The sequence below is a fragment of the Choristoneura fumiferana genome, chromosome 25 (genome assembly GCF_025370935.1).
Source record: "Choristoneura fumiferana chromosome 25, NRCan_CFum_1, whole genome shotgun sequence".
In the NCBI taxonomy this organism is placed as follows: Eukaryota; Metazoa; Arthropoda; class Insecta; order Lepidoptera; family Tortricidae; genus Choristoneura; species Choristoneura fumiferana.
In genome coordinates this window covers 11531878-11543657 of record NC_133496.1, presented here as the reverse complement: position 1 = coordinate 11543657, position 11780 = coordinate 11531878, and the positions used below count along the sequence as shown (strand labels likewise).

General features: G+C 36.2%; 1 long non-coding RNA gene across 1 annotated transcript in view; it reads left to right on the top strand.

Annotated features, from left to right (window-relative positions):
- The first annotated feature begins 361 nt into the window (after positions 1-361).
- Positions 362-11780, top strand: part of LOC141442478 (uncharacterized) — a 50162-nt gene continuing 38743 nt past the window's right edge. The window contains exon 1 of the long non-coding RNA XR_012452942.1: positions 362-629. This is a non-coding gene — a long non-coding RNA (uncharacterized lncRNA). The remainder of the gene's footprint in view (positions 630-11780) is intronic.

The following is an 11780-nucleotide window of genomic DNA, read 5'->3' as shown; positions in this document are numbered from 1 at the left end:
ACAGCCACTATGAAAACTCAATGTTCAATTAATTGTAAGTTACGAAGTTATGCTTAAATAAATTTTATACATTATACTCTATAAAATATATTTTTTTAATTTTGTATCAAAAATTCATCATGAAATAAACACATTTGTATTTTATTTGGTAAGTATTTCGAGTTTTTAATCCTATTGCAAATAAGTTTATTTAACTTTAATTCACTGTGTAACATTTCTTAATTACATAATTAAAAGAAGGCATTTATGAAAGACAATAGAATGTTAAATTCCATTTGTTTTGTTTAATCAAAATAATCGATAAATCGGCTTCGTCATGAATGTCGAATGCGTGAATTGGACACGACACTTCGTTTCATAGCGCCGACGCGCGTCACTTTCGTTACGCAAATCCGCCATTTTGTACGTCGCTGGCGGTGGCTAAGGGTTTATTTTCTCTGTTAAGTGTTTATTGCCACGAAAAACTGAGAAACTTTATAACATTTTGTTTTGCATTGATACCGCGGACATATTAGACAAAACTGTGTAACATAATTACATCTACTGTTAGTGCTATCGTGATTTGTGTGTGCCCTATAATTGGAGCGCGTGGCTGGTGACTCTTTGTTGTTGGATTCATCGTATTTACGGTAAGTTAAAAGCTAAATCTGCTTAATAATCGTAGTTTTCGTTGTTAAGTTTAATCTGGAATGCTTTTATTTTGTTCGATGTGATAGTTTTAGCGTAAATCATGTGTTTAATGCGGTAGCGTCATTGACGCGGTGCGAGGTTTGGCGCGGCGGGCTCGGAGATTGATGGTGGTCGGGCTACGGCTCGCGGCCGACATTGTGCCCGCTGCGACGCCGCCGCGTCACAACCTCGGGCGCGTATCAAACGTGTCGCTCGTGAATCGACTTTATAGAGACGAGACGTTGCTTGGCGTCAGAACACGCGGTCATCCAAATCGACATAATTATTACGCCGCTGAGCTGACCTACTCGGTTATTAGTGTAGTGAATCGAACAAGTAGTTAAGTTGTATAGTTTTGTGTTATCTAGAACCTTGTTTGTAGTGGTGGTTAAAAGCAGAATTTACGCATTTGGATTCCTTTTGCCAGGTTTTCTCCAACTCCAAAGGTAAGTAAGTCAAGACTGCAAACTTTATAAAGAAAAAGTTGGGATAATTTATTCCATTATAATTATAACTTTCAAGATGCCGATGAACTAATTGACTTTGATGACCGAGTCCCACAACCAACAAGTTTTGACTATACTCTGTTTCTATGGCAGGTGAAAAAATTAACATTGAAGAAGTATATTTCGTCTGATGCACATTTTTATCATTTGCTCTTAATACAAATTTTCGAAGTACGGGCTGTTAGTGGTCACTCGAGACAATGACACTTTTATTATGTTTTAGAATGACATTGAGAGATATATGCAAAAGGTTGCCCATAGTACATTTTTTCGCCCGCCCAAGAAACAGAGTAAAAAAAATTACGAAGTTATAATCTGTTTTAGGAAAAAATCTAGTTTTTTTTTTGTTTTGTGTAGTAAATGCTGAATATCAATAAAATTTGAAAGTACAGTGTAAACTACATAACAACACTCAAGGGACTGACCACTTTTCGACATTATAAAGAGTGGCTGTTAAATGGAAAGAAAGAAATGTTAATCAATTTTCATCTATTTTTCTAAAGATTTTTGTTTTCTTGCCATGTTTACAGTTCAAAAATCTGTAAGCAACTGTGAATACTGTGATTATGATAATGTGTAACAACTTGACAAAGGTGTAGTAACTGAGGTGAACACATGCAAAAACCCAAGACAACATTTCTTCAAAAACCCAAGTAAACACATGCTAGAAACAACAAAACAGCAAACAAACGAATGCTCACAGTTGCAGTTTTTATCAATTTTGGCAACTTAGAAAGTGCTGCTTAATGATTTATTATGCCATATTCTTGTTAAATAGAATGAGTGTGGTGCTATCTAGAGTGTATTATTGTATAGAAATCATAGTAAACCAACCAGTCAACCAATCACAATGTTTTAAGGAGTTTGCACTTAAATCGAGTGACATTATGAAGAGTTTACACTGTATTTTTGTAATGTATAACTGAGAAGATTTTTCATTTTCATGTTCCATGCAAATTTGAAGGCTACAGTTTTTTTTTTGGTAATTATCTGCAGTTAGTGTATTATTTAGCACAAACAACTCGAAGAATGCAGGCATTTCTACTACCCATGTCCAAAGGGTATAAAAGCTAAATTGCTACTGACTTCCCTCAACTAATTTCAGATGGGGTAAAAAGTTTCAATGGATTCCATTTGAAAGTTCTGCCTTTCATTATAACCTATTTAGCTTTGGTATTTGTTTTAAGGTTTCTGTTGTTGAAATTCTTTTGAAGTTTCATTAATTTGTTGATCAGTTTCTTAAGAAAGCAGTTGTATTCAAAGGCTCTAATCGGAGGAAAAGTAAAGTTATGATAAAATATAAATTAAATTTCTTGTTGAGAATTATAAAGGTTTCTGTTGGAAAGTTTTCTTGTTCACATTCATGGTTTGTTTCTTTTTTTTACATAAACTGTGTTGGATTAAAAAAAAACATCTGATTTTCGAGTCTTATTTGCTTTTGAACTGAGTGGGTGGTTTACAATTCCAATCAAATGTTTTCAGCTATTAAATACTATAAAAAAACATTTTGGAGTTTTTTTTTTGTTGTTTTATAAATAGGTACGTAACTTTGTCTTTTCTGCTCAAACCCTTGTGGGCATTTATTTTTTATTTCAACCAAATCAAAAGTATCATGCATGGTTAGATCTTCATGGTTGCACCAAAAGTTAAAATATTGTACAATAGTATTTCGATTTCTTAATTTTTGCTAAAATTTTTACACTGGACTGTCTGAAATGACTTTTTTCAATTCAGTAGCATAGAGAGAACATTTTCATCAGGCAACCTGGAGAGTGAGAGAAGTTTGAGTTAGCTATGTGTTAGGATACAACACCTGCCAGGCACGCAATCTCTATTTTACCCGTCGTTTCGCTTCTACAGGCTATAGATATTTTTGACTGGTTCTTCTAAAATTTTGTGAGCAGTTTGATAACTTAATTACCTTAAATTCTGCAACTTCGAATGGAATTTAATGTTTTTAAAAACATTTCTTGAAGTATACCTACATATATAATCTGTTGGTTTAACTAGTGCTAAGTAATCTAATTGAAGATATGAGTTGCAGTAATTGAGGTTCATAATGCCTAAAATATCTTATTTCTTCTCTTATTTCCAACAGTAGAAGCCATCAAAGTTGTTGGCTTTGTGAACAATATAGTTAGTCCTGCTGATCTTAGAAACATACCTACGGTTCCGTGAATTAAACATTCGCAAATAAAAAGCTAACTAGTTTTTAGCAATAGCATGCACTCACACTTCCATAAATCCTTGAAGTTTATCACATACTTAATACGAAAATTTAATTTCATGCATATATCCTGAGGGGCTACTACGAAATTCGGAAATCGAAGTTCGTGTCGTATCGTCCCTCTCACTCGTATTAAATATGTAATATTTAGCGGTAGCGGGACGGCAAGATACAAAGTTCGAATTTTGCACTTCGTAGTATAGAGCCTGATGCCACCAGACAAAAACAACTTTTTTTTAAAGTTACAGGTAAGTACTAAATATTAATAGTACTCGTGTATTAACCAGTACAGTCAGCATCAAAAGTAGCTGGGTACTTTTGTACTTTGTCGTTTTACAGCCATGTACTTAGCGCCATACAAGATTGACAAATGTGTTAATGTGACAAGGTAAAAAAAGTAACCAGCTACTTTTGATGCTGACCGTACAATAAAGTATAATAAGTAGTAAGGTATAGTAAAGTATAATAATATAATAAACCAGTGAAAAAGTGTAACACATTTCTGTAACTGTATGTATGTAAACATATTTATCTAATTCAAACACAACGAATTGTGTAAATCAAGGCGTTTATTCTGTCGCCGTTTGTTTGAGGCGTGACGTGTGAAACATTGGAATGAAAGATTACATTTTAATAGGTAGAAAGATAATGCGTTCACGGCAAGGCAAACGTAATGATTATTTTTGAATAATGAGCCACATTTTAGGTAATTCAAGATCATTATCATAAAATGTTTTCTTGAAACTGCTGGTTATCCTATTTAACGTCAAAGCGACGGGGCATTAACACTCGGGCTTTCTACAAAGTAATAAATATAATTTAATTGGCCATTCACACAAATTCGTAATTATGACAAAAGTTCCAAACAATTCTGTACAAATTGCTTCGTGAATATTCATGAAATGTCCATCGTTGCCTCCGCAAGTTATCCCGGACAGTCAATTTTCCATATGGCCTCCTTTCTTAACATTTTCATCACGGAATCCTCGCCTGACAATGTTAGCATTCGAATGTTCGTAACACCGCAATACATTCTGGGAGGAAGTAAAAACTATCATATAGATACATGCCTACTACCTACCTATGTTGTTGGCTGTGTGCAGATAGCAACGTGAGTGTGTCGTAAACAAAGACAGGCGAGCTGCGCTTCGGTTCGCCTCGACCTGTCTTATACTTGCTACGTATGTACTTATATGATGTCAAGAAGTATAGCCAGATTGCAATATAGATAGTACCTATGCCGGCGTTACTTGGGCCGAGTTGCGTCGTAGAGCATTGCCCATACGCTCGACTATGGTGCAAACTTTGATGAGTTAAGGAAAGTGGTTTTATTCATTTTCGCGTAAATGATGTTTACTCGTATATTTAACTTCATCTATTACTTGCATTAAACGTTCTTAATCTGAGCTTGTTTATCAAAACAAATTTTATGTATGTTGTGACATTAACTAGGGATATTAAATGTATTGACCCGGATAACTCATGTTTTAAATCGAGTTTAGCCCGACAAGTGAGACGTGAGTTATCCGGGTCAATATATTGAATATGACTGAGTCTCACGGTGTTTCATGTTCTAAACTAATGATGTTTATTAAATTACTCAGAGATTTATTAACCAAAGCTTTATTATGACCCGCGGAAATCGTAATCCATATTTCACTTCCGAAAAAGGACGTTTCACTGGAAATATTTTGTTTGATTAACGTGGTTATTCAGTTGCGAATCGTATTTCTCGGTAAATAGTCGTACGATGTATTCTCTGGCCACATCCGTTTACACTAGCTAGCCCGCAGCGATGTGTGCGTTCTATCTTTTGTACGTTACATTCACACACACATGCATGCAGTGGTACAACCGGCTCGGTCGCTTGATCGGCTATCGATTGCGTTCCTTTTAAATACCCGCCCACAATCAACGCAATGCACACATTCACAAGTTATCAACACATTCATATAGTGCTTTTATTACTGTACTTTGTCATCCATCTCATGAAGCTGCCTACTTGTATTGACGTGTTTAGTTTTATTATTATCATTATAAGATACTGTTTCTTAAGGATAGTAAATGTCATCAATTTGGTCGCTGACATAGTTCTTTCTTACTCTTTATGTGTATTTGCATGGTTGCCTTCAAATATATATTTGTCTCTGAATTTTATTAATACTCCAAGTCTTAATTACTGGGGAAGTATCTGATTTGTTGGACGAGTCAATTATTATTTTTAAGATATTGGATTTCAGAAAATTAGCACAAATTAAAGATTAATTTTCGTTCAATATTCTTTCACAAAAACTGTCACACGCAGAGATTGTATTAGCATAAAAATATCGTTAATTATGCTAATGCTAAACGCACACATTTTATATTTGAGCATAATTATTGTCTCGGTTAGTGTTGATGACGCGATCATTTTTCACGTTGTCTGCCTTGAGTCTTAAATCTTAAATTGTTTCGCGAACTAACGTTAAACGTGTTGCTTTTTGGAGCAAATCTTTGTACTAAGTACATACGCCCACATTGAGAAAGCGCTGTGTACACCACAGATTGTAGGTATATGGACATTTTCTTTCTTGTCATTGAACAGATTTCAGTTCTAGATGATATTCGGGTCTTAGGCATAGGTAAACTTATATTTAGGGGCTGTTTCACCATCCATTGATTAGTGTTAACTGACGGTTAAATGTGATGCCGTCTCCGTCTATTCGAACAAAACAAATAGAGATGGCATCACACCTAACCGCCAGTTAACACTAATCAATGGATGGTGAAACAGCCCCTTAAACAAGTAAGGTGAACAGCATCAAATATGTGCATCGCTTAGCAACTACACGTAATTTACTACTACCTATGAACTTTAATCTCGAGAGAATTTTAGCCAATGTTTGATAGTATTAATAAAAAGAACAAACAAGACTTATTGATTTGCATTAAAGTTGCGTGCTAAATAAAATCACGCTTCAGTTATCTGAAAACATTTTCAAAGCGATATAATTTGATTTACAAAAACCTCCATTGTACAATTTGTACTGGATTCCGGTGGTACACTCCACCCCCTCTCCATTAGCTGGAGGTTGGGTGAACACCCCATTCACTGACCGATCTATTAAAATTGTAATTACCAACCACCAGCTTTGTGTATTATTGTTCAAATTGATGTTTATCGATTTTATGAGGAGCTGTAACTTTAAATTACACGCTGTGATAAAAAATACATACCTACTTAGAAGAGATATAAATTATACCTACTAGCTTTTTCCCGCGGCTTCTCTCGCATGGAATCCGGTTATCGCGCGCTGTTCTCACGGAAACTGTGCATTTTTCCGGGATAAAAAGTAGCCTATGTCACTCTGGCCCATAAACTATATCTATGTCAAAAATCACGTCGATCGTTTCGACGTGAAAGACGGACAAACATACAAACACACTTTCGCATTTATAATTTTAGTATGGATTTATAAATAGTCATTAAATGATGTGTTTCATGTCTAACTGATGTATTTTTTACCTCATTTCTATCTTTACGGTAACATTATGATTTGTGATTATGCTTACATAATATACCTAATAATTGACTAATAAAACTTGCAAAAATTGAAGGTTATATCAATCATTTTCCTCATTGACCTGACCTGACATACAATTTCTACGCTATCGTATGGTCTATATTCGGTATATAGTGCCGGCCGACAAAGCCTCGTTGAACAATAGCTAATGTGATTTCGACACAAAGGAAGGAGAGCGACTGAGGGCCAAAGAGGAACGGCTATTGCCTCTTGAGGTTTCCCGAAAGGGATTTCGAATGTTTCTCTATAATGTCATCCCGACAATAACTGAGATTCGAGATTGACCTTGTTCAGCGTCCCCTCGGAAATAGAAACTTACTTATCAAGGTCTCCCCATTTCTCCGATGCTTCATTTCATACATAATCAAATATTGTTCAAGGCAAGAGTGATCCTATCCCGAACTCTATACGTATATTGACTTATTATTTCTCGGAAAATAAACGCTTGCAAAACACGAAATTTGCTTTCTATGATGCAATGACGTCCGCAGTTTCTCACATAAGTCCAATAATGCGTCATGATTGTATTTGCTTATCGCCAAATAGCATTTTTATTTTACGCGAATATTTTTAACTAGAATCCGTCATGATGCTCAAATAATTTTTACATCAAAATAGAGATGTATTTCCATGCAGCGATCATCGTGGGGGCGAGTGGCGCATTGCTAGGTTGGCTAAAAATACATGTTACGTGACAAATGTGTGTGTGTGTGCGGATTTTTGCCACTATCATTTTGATTAGACTTTTACGCGTTTGAAATAAATAGGACAAAAAACAATGGATAATACGGATAATTTTATTTTACTGTTTTAAAAAATAATGCCCTAATTGACTGACTCATCAATATGACTGAATGCATAAAGGTTCCGTTTATGACACTGGCAAGGAATAAGGACGGATTTTGCGTAACATCCATGATGGGTGGGATGCGAAATTCTCCAACGAAGGTTAAAATAGCGAAGTCGGGGGTGGTAGCTATTGAAGCATTATAAAATAATGCTGTCATGTTCAGTGTTCATGCGTGGCTAATAACCTCATTGCTCGATCGATACATCTGTCCGTATTACCTGCACGTTCATTGTGTATTTTGGCTTAGATTTGGATCTATCCATGCACGGCCGGCATTTTGTTTTGACGGCGCGCTCGTCAGTCAGTGAATAATGCTCGAACTAAAATATCCTGCGTAGGTGACCGGACATGTGCATGCTGTATAAATAATGAAGTTCGTTGGCTAAGTTTACCTGCTCTAAATATTAACATTTAAGTGAAGATAGTTCGATGCGTTCGTTTTATTTTTAAATATTTAATTAACTTATAATAAATCTCTAACGTACATGAAAGGTTCCCAAGTGGTTTTTATCATATACGAAGTAGTCGGGCGGGTTTTATGTGAATTCTTCGATAACGACCTTTATCGTTCCCCGCAAGTAACGTTTATCGCGTTCCTAACGAGTCCTAACACGTAATTAAACACTTGTTTATACAGTACGACGACTGCAGTAAAATCGGCTTTTCCCCGAGCCGTTTTTGCGATGCCCGCTCCCCGGTTAGGTTTTTTTACGATTTCCGCCTATTCGGTCGGTTAATGAAAGCCGGCGAGATGGAATGGCTAATTGGATTCCGTTTTGTATCGGAAACCGTTGGCTCTCCTGTGTTTCCGACAGCGTTATTCACCTATCAAGTGTTTCTTTACTGGATATTGTTTTATCGGAACCTTTTATAAACATAATTTGTTATTCAGGTCGTGAAAGTTTGATTTATTATTTACATTACATATCTTATCTATGTTGCTTGCCTTCACCAATTTCGACGTTAGTATAGTTAATGGATTTAGGAAAGGGCATTCAGAAACTTCTTCCATATAAATGTAGGCTGAATCCATCTTTGGTTACGCGGAACAAGAGTTACGCTATCATCAATTACAGGTTATTTATTTCCGATAAATCGACCTCGCCGTAACAATCGCTAAAGGTGCCATTGCCGAATGTTTTATTAGCAAAAAAACGATCATTATAAGGAAAACAAGCTACCAAAGCCGCACAACGTCGAATTTGATCTAGAGCTCACTGCTGAGTCACATAAGTGGCAATGGAGGGGAAGAGGGAGATGTAAAGAGGGGGAGAGGAAACCGCTCAGCTCAGCCACCTATTGTAAGTATTGTGGAGGCACGTTGTTTTTGCAAAGAGCGTCGTGTCAGCCGCAGTACGTAAGCTGACGTGGCCGTCGAGAACTAGGCTTTTAACCGCGGAGTCGCTTGTTTGAATAGGCGAAGATGCGACCGCTTTGTTTATGGAAATCTGCAAGTGATATCCTTTGTTCATCATATCTGCAAAGAAATTTCATGTTGCGCTCATGCTTGCTTAGAGATAACATTAACGGATAACTATATTTTTTTTTTACAGTTTTCGTTGCTTCTGTTTGCCTATTAGCACATTATTCAGCTGACTTCCAGGGATGCATGTCACGTTATGAAAAAGAAAACAAGATCACTATGAGTCAACTGGTCAGTTAGCCCGCTACCAACTACAAAAGGCAATTCTCAACTTAGCCAAAGTTATTTACTTGTCGTAAGGGAACAATTGTATATGTTGGATATTTTTATTTACTAGCATTTAAGTACTGTTTTTCTGTTGTGGTTACACGGGGTTTTTGAACGTTTTAGGCTTGTTGTGTGCTATTTCCTTATCGGACAAACATTGCTGGTGTTCCAGAGGTTATCCAAATATACCTATCTTACTCTTATCATTAATATGTAAAAGTTTTTCCTAAACATGTTTAATTCTAGATCAGCGGTTCTTTCTTAACCTTTTTGGCTGGCGACCCAAAGTGTTATAGTACATTGTGTCTTAAGGGCGGTAAATAAGGAATTACGAACGAGAGTCTATTAGAAGCCTGAAGTCGAAGACTGAGGGCTTTAATGAGTCGATGTTCGTAATCCTAGTACCGCCCGTGCGACATACAATGTTTTTCATCACATTTGCGAGTATTTTTTTTATTTCTAAAAGAAAAAATATAATTGTTCCAAATATTGGCGATACCTTAGGCTGCGCTCTTGGCAGCGCTGCCCTCCGCCTCCCGCACCATGCGCTGCAACGTGTGTGTGCATGTGGTCCTGCAGCAGCGCGCGCAGCGCCGTCAGTACGCGCAATGATTCATTTACCGACCACGGGCTTCTTGACAAGCACATTAAGGTCGAGGGTTTAATTTGGGGGGTTGCAACCAAGGTAGCCTGCATGTTATGACACTGTTTACGAGCAAGTGTGATGAAAATATATTTGTAGCCCGTCCGTGACCCTAAAATTGACGTCAAAGTAATATTTAAAAAAACCCAAATATTTTTTGTGACGCTTTTATCAGAGAATCCCTACGACCCATCCCAATACCACCCGTGACCCAAATTGGGGTCGCGACCCGAGGTTAAGAAACTCTGTTCTATATGAATTCATAATAAAATAATATTGTTTGCTACAAACAACAAGACAATTTATATTGATCCTTAGTTAGGAACGATTCTAGAAGCATTCGTACCAAATTATTTATCACAACTTTAAAATTAAACCGAAACAATTCGAAATATTCACATTTAAAAAATAAACTTTAAATAAAACACAATCTGGTTGAATTTAAAATGACAAAATTTCCAATTATTTCAGTTTAATTTTAAAGGTGCGTTATGTTCATTGGTGTCTGTAAACTACGTAATTTTCTGTCTAATTATTTTCCACTCTGACTCAATAACTCGTTGCGTTAACGACAATAGCGAGTTCCTTTTATGACATTTGGTAAAAATTACACAGTCAAATTGAAAGTAGTTATTTAGTAGTTAGCCATCGAGCGACATAATTATCATATCATCAATGTTTATAGAGCGATGGTGATGCCTTTTAAATAGTATTAGTAAGTATTTAATTAAATTGATAAATCCGTTTGTGTTAATGATGACTAAGATGTTGTTAAAGAAACAGAAACATGATTGTGCTACAAGAATTGACCGGCGTTCGGGGTCAGTAGGTTATCGACGAGAAGTAAATAACTATTTCGATAACAATGTAGGTTGTCATGAAAAAATAGCGGTAATAACAAGTCTTTATTCATTATCTATTATCAACTCGTATAGTTATCTGCCAGTCGTAAACTCGTGTACCGAGGTTATCTCGAGCAATTACACTGGCGAATCTTCACCGAGCTACTGTGGCGAATTCATTTTATGACTTTTAGTAAACATTTTATAGATTGCAATTTGTTTTACCGTTCTGTTAGTCTCTACTCGAATTTTAACTTGATATATTTTGAACTCGCAACGAACAGATCTTAGTTTATGATACGATTTTATGGTCTTGCACACACATTTGATGTAGAATGCCATTTTGCTTACGCATGTGTCGCGCTGGCTTCTAGATATTTAAGCCAACACTTTTCCGCCGTTCGCTGACGCAAACGAAACTACTCCGATCCAGTTCCCCGGAATTGTTTTCTCTCGGTCGGACTGCTTTTACAGAAATGTCGTTTATGGTCGTAAATTTCCATTGGACGTTGGTGCCGCTGCTGATTTTTTAGAAATTATTGCCTCATATTGAACACAAACCCGTTTGAAATTGGAACTGTTTGTAATGTAATTGTACTTTCACTGTTTAGCATGTTTTAGTACGAAAGCTGGCTTATTTACATAGATCATAAATTAAACATTCCAGCTTTCTGTATCCTTGGATTTGAGCTAGGCGCTAATGAGTTGTCAGCCAAAATTTTCTCTCGATAGGATAGCAAATTAAATTTGAGCTACCATTACCTATTACTTCCTAAAACTTAAAACTAGA